General features: G+C 38.6%; 1 long non-coding RNA gene across 1 annotated transcript in view; it reads right to left on the bottom strand.

Annotated features, from left to right (window-relative positions):
• LOC131280098 (uncharacterized) overlaps nucleotides 1-8680 on the bottom strand; it is a 32366-nt gene extending 23686 nt beyond the window's left edge. The window contains exon 1 of the long non-coding RNA XR_009187693.2: nucleotides 8603-8680. This is a non-coding gene — a long non-coding RNA (uncharacterized lncRNA). The remainder of the gene's footprint in view (nucleotides 1-8602) is intronic.
• Nucleotides 8681-13163: the final 4483 nt, after the last annotated feature.

Consider the following 13163-nt stretch of genomic DNA (forward strand, 5'->3'; position numbering starts at 1 on the left):
GTGGAAATCACAGCATTTCCTGTCAGCTTTAGGAATAGGGCTAATCATATTTGTTCTGTTGCTCATGATTTTTGCCTGTGCTGGACAGTGCTTTAGAAGAAAACTGCAAAGCATAGCAGCCATGGGACATGCTAATAATTTGGTGCTAATGAAAGCACTTCAATAACTTCCCATAGTTGAAGAACCTGACTGGTAGTTAACGATGGGTAAGACTCTCTAGAGGAGGGCAACCTAAGACAGGCACAGTCACCTCAACTAAAACAGAAAGGGGGAAATGTTGAAAATTAAGGCACAGTGGTCTTGAAAGGAGAGACGTGCTGTTTCCATAGCTATGCTTGCAACCTAAGGAATGAGGCAATTAAGAGTTTCAAGCAAACAGAACGAAGTTGTTACAGGCTGAAAGAAAAGATGAGCACATACACTTTGTAGTTTGATAGAACACTTAGACTTTGTACCTTGATGTCAGTGGCAGCTCAAGAAGAAATGAAAAAATCATGCAGACTGGGGTTCAGGGGATCAGATTAAATGCCACTGACAAGTTTATTGTACAAAGTCATAGTATTTATACATTTCCAAACAATGCTCTCTTTAGCAAAAAGGCCCTAACAATACTATAATTAAAAACTTGGCAAACACTACGCACATTGATCTTAACATGTACCTACACAATGTGGAACAAGAAGTCACTATCTCCTTTCACTGACTTCTTTCCGAGCCCTGTATTTCCATGCCAACTGCAAACATTTCTGATTAAAGCAGTCATGTCAAGTATCCCCGCATGCTTTATGCTGGTTAATACTCCAACATGTCCCCCTTTTATTTTATAGCAAGGTAACTGTGCCTGTCTTAGGTTGTCTTCCTCTGAAGATCTGGCCCATCATTGACTACCAGTTAAGTGCCTGCTGTGGGGGTTTGTTTTTGTCTTAATATGGCTCGAGATGCAGAATGTCTTTCCATATGATGTCTTGCCACCAACCAAGATTTCCATACTATTAGTATCACTAAGAATAGTAAACAGTACATGATAAGGTCATGAAACATAGGAATTCATTGCTTCTACCAGGAAACAGGATTTAATGATTTTAATTCTTTAGTCATTTCATTCCACATATCTGATGTTTCTATCTCTAAATTTGATTGAGACATGAATATAGCTTTCTGTTGCAATGCCTGAATTTGCTGAGTTATCTTAGAATGTTGATAGCCTAACAAATGTTTTCTAATACTATTCCATTCCTCTGAATCATTCCACTCTAAAGGAGTAACACAAAAAGAACTTTGATTATAATCACATTTTAAAACTAATTGCATTTGCATATTATATACTGTATCCCCAATATGTGTTACAGTGTTTTCCAGATCATTAACATGGTTGGATAATTTGCAACACTCTTTACCTGGTGTGACTATACCAAGGGGTTTCTAAATGTATGGGAAACAAAAGTGGGCTATTGAACTATAAAAAGAGCATTATTCCAATTGTCCAGGTCTCTGTCACAGTTCTCCTCATCCCTTCCAAGAGCAGGAGAGGTCCGATGTCACAGTCCCTGGAGTGAGCAAAAAGGACACTCACGGGTGATGTTCATGAGCTGGTGGAGCCACTCAGCTTCTTTTCAGGTCTCATGCTATAGCTCTGGATCTTCACGAAGGCATCTGCCTCAACAGTCCTGAAAGTGGTGTTAGAGGAGTAGGCAGGGACATAAGAGATAGTCAGTGTTACTACTGGCAGGTATCCTGAATGTTTTTCCATAGATCTGAGGGTGATTTACAACAGTCCATCATTTCTGTCTTGCTTTTAATATTTGCAATCCAACCCTGGATAGGATAAGCAATCTTCAGAGTGAGCAAACACCATTGGGTTAAATCTTTCATTTTCAGCAGGGCCTCCTATGCTGCCCACAATTGCTTTTTTATATTGTACTTTTAGTCTCTTTCCAGAATTGTGATTAAAAACCAAGGGGTACTTGTTTAGAATTTTCCCTTTGTCACAAACTCCACCCAAAGCCAATATTGGTGCTGGCCACATCCAATTCACAGACTAAGTTAATGTCCACTTTTTCCCTCCCTTTTATTATTATTTAAAGCAGCTTGCTGGAGGTTTTCCTACTTCTATGAAGGACTTTTACGAATTAGTACATACAATGGTTTTAATAGTTGAGCTAAATGAGGAATGAAAGATTTTTAGTGTTTTAACTATATTACAAACTCTATTAACATGAGAAAATATTGTACTTTATTAATTATAACGGGGGTATAGTTTGTTTTACCCAACCAAACAATATTTAAGAATTTGATAGAGCAGTAGGGACTTTGCAGCCTGTTCTAATTGCCTATTTTAGACTTTTAAAATAGAATACTATTATTTCTGATGTTTCTTTTAATTTTTGGAAAGAAGATTACTGGTTAACATAATGTCATCTGTAGGGTTTTCCAGAGATAGGGAATGCAGACTGGCTTGACTTGCCTAAGGAAATACTAAAGAAAGTCTTAGCATGTTTTAAAACAAAGTGAGAGGGACACAGTTGGATATTAATTTCTTGCAACAAACTAGCAGTATTTGGGACTGCTGCATACTACAGTGTTGTTACTTTAATTGATGCTAAGAGGTTGTTTTTGTGACACACACTTTTTTATAATAATAAATTATTATTATAATTAACCATATTGTACTTTTGTTTAATATTATACTGAAATATTGGTAAATTTATACACACTTAAGTATTCATATGAAACTTTAACTCATACAACTTTAATTAACAGAGGGTTAAAAAATCCTTTTAATTTTATATCACTTTTAAACACCTTCCATTCAACTTATAATATATTAAATGAACTCAACTATTTTATTACTATAATATTTCTCTCAAAGTAAAAGAACAAATCTCCTGTAACCAGTTTGAAATAAAAAGCTACTTTTCAGGATATGATTTTGAGAAAGCAGGTTTGAATATTATGTTCCTTGAAAAGAGATAAGACCTTTTTTTCTTCAAAAACCGAGCAGATGATAAGGGTAAAGCACAAGAAGCTATTTTGATAAAATAGACTTTCTTTGTATATTGATTATTCAGGATAAAAACTTTTTATAAACTTTTGCTAAAACAGACTAATGATTTGAGAGACTTTGAGAAAGAACAAAATTTTAACTTGGCATTAGTATACTACTTGATACTAAATCTTTTTTTAAAAGTTTTTAAACTTTATAGATAGACTCATCAAATCTTACTTAACTTTAACATTAAAAATTTCTTTTCCACGGACCTTTTGTACATTCTGTATCTATTCAGGTTTAGTCCCACATTTTACCTTTTCTTAATAATCAATCATTTTATTTTTGGACAAAATTATTTTGTTTTTTTAATAATAAAAATACATTCTATACATCCCACATACAGAAATTACCAGGCAAACTTTTTACAACATATAATTACCACCAACACTAAACAAACTTGTTCAAATAATGAACTTTTCTTCACTTTAAAAACTTCGTAGCATGCAATACAAAAACAGTCTTTTAGAAACAAGTTGGCAGGGGAGGCTGGCTGCCAACAAGTTTTCCTATTATAAAATTACCTTTTATTATTATTATCAATTTAGGTTTTGTTTAATAATGACTTTATGGAATTAGCCATTTAAATAACTTAATTTAAACAATGCTTCCTTAAGGTTCTTATAATTATTTATAACTACATAATTTTGAGATAAATTTTACCTTCACAGAACACATTCCCTTACTTAAAGTTACCACAATTCCTTTTATAATTTGCCACATTCATTTAAGCCCCATCTTGCATATGTTCATTTTCATTTTGAGTTTATGAAAATTAGCCATCCTATTTTAGGACAAAACACCTTTTTGAACAAACTTATTAAATTTCAGTCAGCATTCCCACAAATGTTTTACCTTTTTAAATATTCATTTAAATTTTACATCCTTCATTTTATCCTGTGAAGAAAAATAAACTATTCATTTTAATTTAGGCAAGAACTATTTTTTATGAGAGAACTCACAGTAATTTTGTTCATCAAGACTTATAATTTTTGCCATTGTAGAGATCTTATTAACATTTAAACTTAAATATTAATATAAGCACTTATTTAATTTTTGGCCATTTGAATAGAACTCTTTTACAAATTTTTATTTATTAATATATATTACCATCCAGAGGTATCAAAATATATACTGACATTGAACAAGCAAACACAAAACACGTACAACACACCAATAGAAACATAAAGTTTACTATTTGACTCATAATTCTTACTTTCTTACATTTTTGGTGTAGCTGTTTTTAAGTTCTCCATCATTTCACATCTTAGATTTTACTGTTTTTAAGATTTCTTCAAAGGAATACAGTAAGGATTAGAGTGGACTTAATGATATTCTATTCATGAGCTATTGTGCTTAATAACTGAGAAAATGTGGCATTGATGTAGAAAAAGTGGCCATGGTGGCTGCTGGGTGCGGGGAATGGGAGGAAGAGATGAGATATGGAGGCATTCTCGGGACTTGGAGGTGTCCTGGGTGGTGCTGCAGGGACAAGTACCAGACATTCTAGATCCTCCCATGGCCCACTGGATGGAACGTGGGAGAGTATGGGCTGTGATGTGGACCATTGACCATGAGGTGCAGCAATGCCCAGAGATGTACTCACCAAATGCAATAGATGTGTCATGATGATGGGGGAGAGTGTTGCTGTGAGGGAATGGTGGGGTGGGGGTGGCAGGAGTGAATGAGGACCTCATATTTTTTTAATGTAATATTTTTTAAAAAAATGAATTATAAAAAAAAGATTTTTTCTGAAATCCATGTTGCCTGTAACATGCAAGCTTGTGCTTGGAAACACTCTCATTAGTTATCAGCAACCAGTTAAGATAACTTGAGCAGCATAAATGTAGTTAAGCCTTTTATTTAGCAGTTTACACAGACCTTAACACAAATTTTTTAGATTACTACTTTTTAAGACTACACTAAGACTTGAAGTTCAGGAGTAAACTATTGATTTAAAACCAAAAATTCCTTTCAACACCTTGATAAAAAATTTTTGTACTAATTTTATTATTTTGGTAAAATAGGCCCAATCAGAATTAGCATGGAAACAAAACAGAACACCAATGTTGCAATGTTTTGCTCCTTTTCCAGTGCCTTAATTCTATTAACCCACTAGCCCACAGCTACATTATCATGTAGACATCAGTGGGTTTGCAGAGTTGCTGCCAGAATAATTTCCTTATCTTAGTAAACATTTTAACAGAGAATTTTCTTACAAGCCTGTTTTCACTAACCAGAGCTTTATTTAGCACTTATGCTTGTGCAGGATGTTGTACTTTCTTCAAAGGCTCATAGGCTCCAGTGCCCATAAGCACGTCGAAGGTAATAGCGATATTGTGAGCCTGATTACCTTTAGCCAGAGCACTGCATTCTTTATTTTTTAAAGATTAAAAAAAAATTATTTCTCTCCCCTTCTCCCTCCCCCACCCCTTCAGTTGTCTCCTTTCTGTGTCCATTCGCTGTGTATTCTTCTGTGACCACTTCTATCCTTATCAGCGGCACCAGGAATCCATGTTTCTTTTTGTTGCATCATCTTGTTGTGTTAGTGCTCCATGTGTGTGGTGCCATTCTTGGGCAGGCTGCACTTTCATTCGCACTGGGCAGCTCTCCTTATGGGGCATATTCCTTGTGCGTGGGGCTCCCCTATGTGGGGGACATCCCTGCGTGGCACAGCACTCCTTGCACACATCAGCACTGCACATGGGCCAGCTCCACACGGGTCAAGGAGGCCCGGGGTTTGAACCATGGACCTCCTGTGTGGTAGGCGGATGCCCTATCCATTGGGCCAAGTCCGCTTCCCTGTAATCTTTAAACAAATTACTTTTCCATAACAAATAGTAGCCTCCCATAAAGCAAGCTTTAGCTAAGACCATCCAATCTTTGGGGCAAAGAGGATTTTGACTTACTGATTCTATTAAGGAGAAAGTGAATGGGGCAGTGGCCCCATATGTGCTACAAGCAAATTTCAATTCTTTTAATAACTTAAAAGGAATGGGTTCAAGCAGATATACATAATGGCCAGGATTATTGGGATGAGGGTGCTCTTTGATTGGAAAAAGAGTAAATTCAGAAAGAGCCTCATTCTCCACCCAGGTAGACTGGAGACTGGCTTGCAAAGGAGATAGGACAGGAAGGGATACAGCTGCAGGAAACACTAGGGAAGGAGAACCCACGTTAGGGGGAAGGCACTGTTGATCCACAGAGGTGGCTTTCTGCAACACTTTTTGATCCATAAAGACAAGCTGCTGCTGGATAGCTATAGGGGGAGACTCGCAGTTGTCCTCCTCACCTTTCCTATCATTCTCTAGGTCTACCAGAGGAGAAGACTGTTGTAACAAAGTCTCCTTACCCTGCCTAGCACCTTCTGTACTTTCACAAACTGGATCTAATGAATGATGAAAATCATGAGGATTATAACATCCTGGAGGCCAAATTACAGAATAACCAGGTGGAAACGAAGCAGGAGTTTCTCTAGAATTTTTTATTTCAGGTGCTGATGCCTGCACAGGAAATGTACCATACTTCTTTTGTTTTGAAGGTAAAGGTGTTGACGCCTGAGATTCATCAGTAGATGAGTCAGAGTCAGAACTGGAGCTAGAACTAGAATCTGAACTGTCTGATGAGGAATCAGAATTATGCAATGGCTTAGGAACAATAGACAAAGCGCTAGATAATGTCCATATCTTAATAGAAATAGGATTACCTTCTCTGTAATGTAATTGTAATTGTTGTGAGACCTTCAGCCATTGAGGATAACTTAATTTTTTTTCTTTAGGCTGAAACCATGAACAAACCTTTTCTACTAATATAAATAATTTCTTAAGAGTCGACTCTGGATATCCTGAGTATTTCAATAAAGCCTTCAAAGTTGCTTGATATTCTTCCCATTTACTATGTGAATTTCCCATGTTACCCTGAATGTTCCTTAAGTCCCGAGAGAAGTTCGTCTTTACTCAGTAATATACTTACCAATCTCGGTTTCTTTGATTCCCAAGTTGGGCACCACTTGTCAACAGTGGCTCAAGAAGAAAAGAGAAAATCATGCAGACCAGGGTTCAGGGGATCAGATTAAATGCCAATGACAAGTTTATTGTACAAAGTCGTAGTATTTGTACAATTCCAAACAATGCTCTGTGCAGCAAAAAGGCCCTAGCAATGCTATAATTAAAAACTTGGGGTGGTGGTGGCAGACTTGGCCCAGTGGTTAGTGCATCCATCTACCACATGGGAGGACCATGGTTCAAACCCCGGGCCTCCTTGACCCATGTGGAGCTGGCCCATGCACAGTGCTGATGCGCACAAGGAGGGCCCTGCCACACAGGGGCATCCCCTGTGTAGGGAAGCCCCATGTGCAAGGAGTGTGCCCCGTAAGGAGAGCCACCCAGAGTGAGAGAAAGTGCAGCCTGCCCAGGAATGGTGCTGTACACACGGAGAGCTGACACACAACAAGATGATGCAAGAAAAAGAAACAAAGATTCCCGTGCTGCTGACAACAACAGAAGCGGACAAAGAAGAAGACACAGCAAATAGACACAGAGAACAGACAACAGGGGTGGGGTGGGGGGGAAGGGGAGAGAAATAAATAAATCTTTAAAAAAATAAAAATAAAACATGGTAAGGAAAAAAAAACTTGGGGAAGCAGATTTGGCTCAATGGACAGAGCATCCACCTACCACATGGGAGATCCAAGATTCAAACCCAGGGCACCCCAGACCAAACCTCTTCCAAGTTGCAGAGATGATTTTACAATCACTATGTTTAATTAAGGCAAAAAATACTAATGTGCATCTGAAAGATAAACAAAATTTGAAGTAGAGTTTTAGAAAGCATTTCAGCTGAATTTTCCCACACACAGAGAGTTACATGAGGGTGATGAAACCACTGGGAAAGCAGCATTCATGAATATAGGAGAGATGAAAGACCAGAAGAAAAGAAACAAGGAACAGTAAGCTGTCAGCTAGTGTAAGCATCGACAATTCCTACTCAGGTGGTCTCACAAATAGTTTATCTCTAGGTCCTGTTTCACAGATTTTTGTCAAAATAAGAGTAGTGATGACAACTTGCATGTATTGAGCCTATGTACCAGGCCCCATGCTCAGCGTTTCATATACTTATTTCAATTAATCCCTGCTGCAGTCCTAGGCTCTAAGGACCATTTTCATTTTACAGGTGCAGGTTAAGGGCCTCGCTTAAGGTCGCACAGTTAAGAAACAGAGACATCATCTGAGCCCAGGTCTGATTTCCAAAGCTCATGCTCTTAAAATTATGTCACAATGTCTCCCTCCCACCTTAGGAAGCACAAAGGAATTTTCATTCCCCTCATCTGAAATGTCTTCTCAAAGGACACTACACACCCACCCATACTTGTGGAGCACAGCTAATTAGTGCAGCTATTGCAATGTAGCCAACTCTGGTTTCCCTTCCCAACAGCATATACAACATAGCCATTCCCTCCCTTAGAAATGCCCCAGCTCTCTAATTAGACTCCAAGAGTTCCTATTTTCTATTCACGTATCCCCTTTAACTAATTCCCTCCACACTAGCAAGTCTCACCTGCCTCCTTGTTTGCTCCTCCTCACCAGCCTCTGAAGGACGCCAAGCCCTGATGGTGTCCAGTCCAGTGAGCCCTGGGAGTCCCTTCTCCCACCTGCCACCTTAGGACCAACCTTTCTTAGAGCTTAACTCTTGACTCGCCCCTGCTGCCATCACTGTCACTGCCAGTTTAGAACTCAAAGCGCTCAACCCCTCCCCTCACAGAAGCAACTGTCATGGCAGGGACTTCACTAGCTTGAGTTCAGAGGTGTGACCCTACATCCCAGAGATCGCTTATTCAAAATGACTTCCATGATCTCTTTACTTTTACTAAATATTATTTATTAAATTTACTTACGACCATTTTGAAAAGAGTAAAGCTTCTTAGTTGGCACTGTTCTGTTACATCCTAGGATGCCTTGCATTGATGCCTGGGACGCCATAATAGCACTTCAGCATTTTTTCACATACAGCCTCACTGCATTTGCCAGTTAATGTCCAGAACATGGTCACTCCCAACAAAGTGGTGCTTTGAATGGTTTTTTTCCCTCCCTTCATATTATTTATGTTGTTTTTCATTGCTGTATATTAAAGATAAAGACATTAGAGACTATTTGAAAATTCACATGGGAAAAAATCAGATTTTACTGATGTTTGAAAGGCATGGGTGAGCCTGTCTAATTTTATAAATGAAATTTTTAGATGGATTTTGGAAGGTGGGCTTCAGTGGGGGAGGGCAATTGTTACAGATGGCTCATTTAAGGTATTTTTCATTCTTCTAAAAGTTAATTTACCAAGCACAACACTTGAAGGGTATTTTTATTAAAGCCACAATAAAAATACACTTCCATATTAGAAAAAAAATCAGGTCTGTATATTTTCATTGGCAAGCGATATCAGCCACAATCATTGCTTAAATCAAGGCTGAGAGAGTTCTTCCTGATTGTACAGTATGATTTGCTCCAGGATTTCAGGCCTTGGAATTTTCTATTACCTCTTCTAATTTAAATTGTCTTGGTTGGCTTTGATATAGCTGGTGGAACAAAAGTGGAGAGTAGTAAAGAAGGGGTGCATAAAAATCTAAGTTGAGGAGTTTCATGTATACATTTGGTACTATTTTCACAAGCCAGGTTCCCAGGCAGGCACGTGACTTTGGTCCTGTATTAATCAGCCAAAGAGTTGCTCATGCAAAGTACCAGAAATCTGTTGACTTTTATAAAAGGTATTTTGGGGGGTAAAAGCTCACAGTCACAAGCCCCTATAACATTTTCCTTCTCACTAATCAAAATTAAGATCCAGCTTAAAACAAGCCCCTATTACATTTTCCTTCTCACTAATCAAAGTTAAGATCCAGTTTAAAACAAGGCCAATGTACAAGGCATGTTTTTAAAATTTTTTATTTTACTTAAACTTTTATATTCAAGGAAGTAATTGACTGCCAAGGGGTGAAAGAGAATTTTCTGGACTGAAGGAAACATTGTTCGCTGTTTCTGCTTGTTAGGTTCTCGCTGTGTCTGCTTGCTGTATCTGCTTTCTGTGTCTGCTTGTGTTCTCACTGTGTCTGCTCGTTGTGTCATCTCGTCTTCTTAGGAGGCACCAGGAACTGAACCTGGGTCTTCCCATGTGGGAGGCAGGCACCAACTACTTGAACCACATCTGCTCCCCTTGTACCTAAATTGAATTTTATTTTATTTTTAATGGGTAGTTAAGATAACAGGCTCTTTTTTCAGTCAGGTTTAGGGAGGCATAATTTACATGCTGTAAAATTCACACTTTTTAGGTGTAAAGTTCTATGAATTCTGACAAACTTGTACAGTCATGTTATCACCCCTAAAATCAAGACAGAGAATATTTCATCCAGCCCAGAAAAGTCTTTTATCCCTTTGCAGTCAAATATTTCCTTGAATATAAAAGCTTAAGTAAAATAAAAACTTAAGCTGGATCATAACTTTGATTAGTGAGGAAGAAAATGTAATTGAGGCAAACTTAAAGCTTTTGTATATATTACTCCAAAATGATTAAGCTGAAATGTTACAAACAAAACCTAAAGTGAAGAATTGATTTTATTGTTTTGTTTCCTCTCCCCATGTTCATTTACCCTCTGAACTCTACATTCCATCTTCTCACATATTTTGGCATGACTAGGTCATATCCATCCTTAAGACATTTCCTTTCGCTAGCATGTATCTTAGTCTTTCCAGTGAATATTAAAGTAGAATGTTGCTTCTGCCCTCCTGAAATAGGCAACTTAAGGGCAAGGACCATGTCACATTCATCTACTTAGAGTATCACCCTCTCTTCCATACCAAAGAAACATAAACATTTGTGAAATGAATGAATTTTTTTTGGAATGGTTTCAAGCTGAGCAGAGAGTGCTCTGAGAATGACTTGGGTTTTCTCATGAAAACAATGAGTGTTATTAACACAAGGTCAAAAACCTAGATTTCAGTGTTGTATGTAAATTTGAAAACTGGCGTTTGTCATTTAGTAAGTTCATTTCTCTGAACATCAGTTTTCTTATCTATAAAAACACACAGAATGCTGCCTCATTAGAACTGCTGTGAGGAGGAATTTGAGTTGAAAGCATTGGCCACCATTTCTTGCTCATAGTAAACACTCAAGAAGCAGTAGCAAATTATTAAGTAGTAGTAAATTATTAGAGTTTACAGAACTTTGTACCTGTCTTTCAGGACTCTGGATTTTGCTTGCAGGGAGATGTAATGCCCAATTTAAAATTCCTTATAACTCAAATCTCAATCCAAGCCAAGTACATTTGCCAAAAAAACAAAAAGTTCTGTTTGCCTCATTTCTTTTACCTGAGAGATTTAGAATGCTCTAAAAGAAAGAAATGAAAACAAAATGTAACCAATAATCGAAGGAGAAACAATAGGACATAATCTTCCCACCAGCAAATCTAATACCCCTTCTTTATTTTCTAATAGACCTTCTGTGCTCCTTCTAAGACAATCCTTTCACTTCCTCACTGAATCTCATCCACTCTTGCTTATTCCAAGTCTTTGTTCCTGTGTTTTTCTCCTCTCCTGCTTTAGTAATTTTTTTCTCTATCACTGCCACAGACACTAATATTGTGGTATGAAGCTGTTTATAAACCAGAAAAACATGTTCTTAGAGTTAATTCATTCCTGGGGGTGAGCATCCATGATAGGTAGGTCCTTTATGAGGCTAGTTCTGTTTAGGTTTGGCCCACCTCATTCAGGATGGGTCTTGACCCTATTACTGGACTCCTTTATAAAGAATGAATTCAGACCTGAGAGAGAAAGCCATGGAAGCAAGAAGCTGACATCAACAAAACCTGCAAGAGAAGGGAGAGACCAGCAGATGTTGCCATGTGCCTTGCCAAGTGCCAGAGGAGGCAAGGATTGCCAGCAACCAGTCTTCTAGAAGAAAGCATTGCCTTGATGTTGTCTTGATTTGGGCATTTTCCTGGCCGCAACACCATGAGTGAATGAATTCCCATTGTGTAAGCCAACTCACTTCATGGTATTTGCTTTAAGCAGTTGTCTTAGTTTGCTACAGGGCTGCCAAAGGAAAGTACCAGAAATGGATTGGTTTTTATAACAGGAAATTTATTAGGGGTAAAGGCTTTCAGTTCTGAGACTCTAAAATGTCTAAATCAAGGCATCAGCAGGGATGCTTCCTCAACAAAGTCAGCTACTGGTAATTTGGGGTCCTGCCACACGGTGAAGATGGCCACCGATCCCTGCTAAAGTCCCTGCCTTCCCCTCCAGTATCTGCCATCTCCCAGAGCTCAGCTGTGGGCAAAGCATGAGCTGCTCCATGGGCCCAGCTCTTGGGGGCTTTGTGCTTAAACTCTGACTGCTAGTAATCCTTGAGTCCTCCTTGCTCACTGCAGGGTCAAAAATGGCAGCGCTCACTTTCCCTGTGTCTCTTTCTCCATTTATATCAACTCCAGTAGAGGGCAGAGTCACACCTCCCTGACGGAGTCCAATCAAAAGAGTCTCACACCCACAGGAATGGATTAATTCAAGAACATAATCTTTTTCTCTTGGGGATTCATAAAAGAACTTCAAACAGCCATGCTCCACCCTCTGGATCCCAAAAGGCATGTTCTTTACATGTGCAAAATACATTCATTATATCACAATATTTCAAACACCTTAATCATTTCAGTAGCAATGCTAAGTACAAAATCTCATAAAAATCAGTTAGAGGCATACAATTTGTCTTGGGGCAAAGTTCCACTCTGGCTGTAAACCTGTGAAACTTAGAAAACAGGTTATCTGATTCTAATATACAAAGGAGGGACAGTTACAGGATAAACATTTGCATTACTATTAGGAGAAACTGGCAGGAGAACAGGCTTCATGGGTCCCAAACAGTTCTGAAAACCTGCAGGGCATACTCCCCTAGATTTCAAAGTCTGAGCATCATCTCTAGACTGATGTCTTCTCCTCAGGGTTCTGTGGGGGCCCACCCCTTCCAAGCGCTTGCCAGCAGCAGTCCTCTCCAGTCCACCCTCATCAAGTATCTTGTGGGCAGCAGCGGGCCTCCGGGAGGGTCGACGCGGATGGCCGGGCGAGCTCTCCGGACGGGGGCTGCC

The sequence above is a fragment of the Dasypus novemcinctus genome, chromosome 10, assembly GCF_030445035.2.
Source record: "Dasypus novemcinctus isolate mDasNov1 chromosome 10, mDasNov1.1.hap2, whole genome shotgun sequence".
In the NCBI taxonomy this organism is placed as follows: domain Eukaryota; kingdom Metazoa; phylum Chordata; class Mammalia; order Cingulata; family Dasypodidae; genus Dasypus; species Dasypus novemcinctus.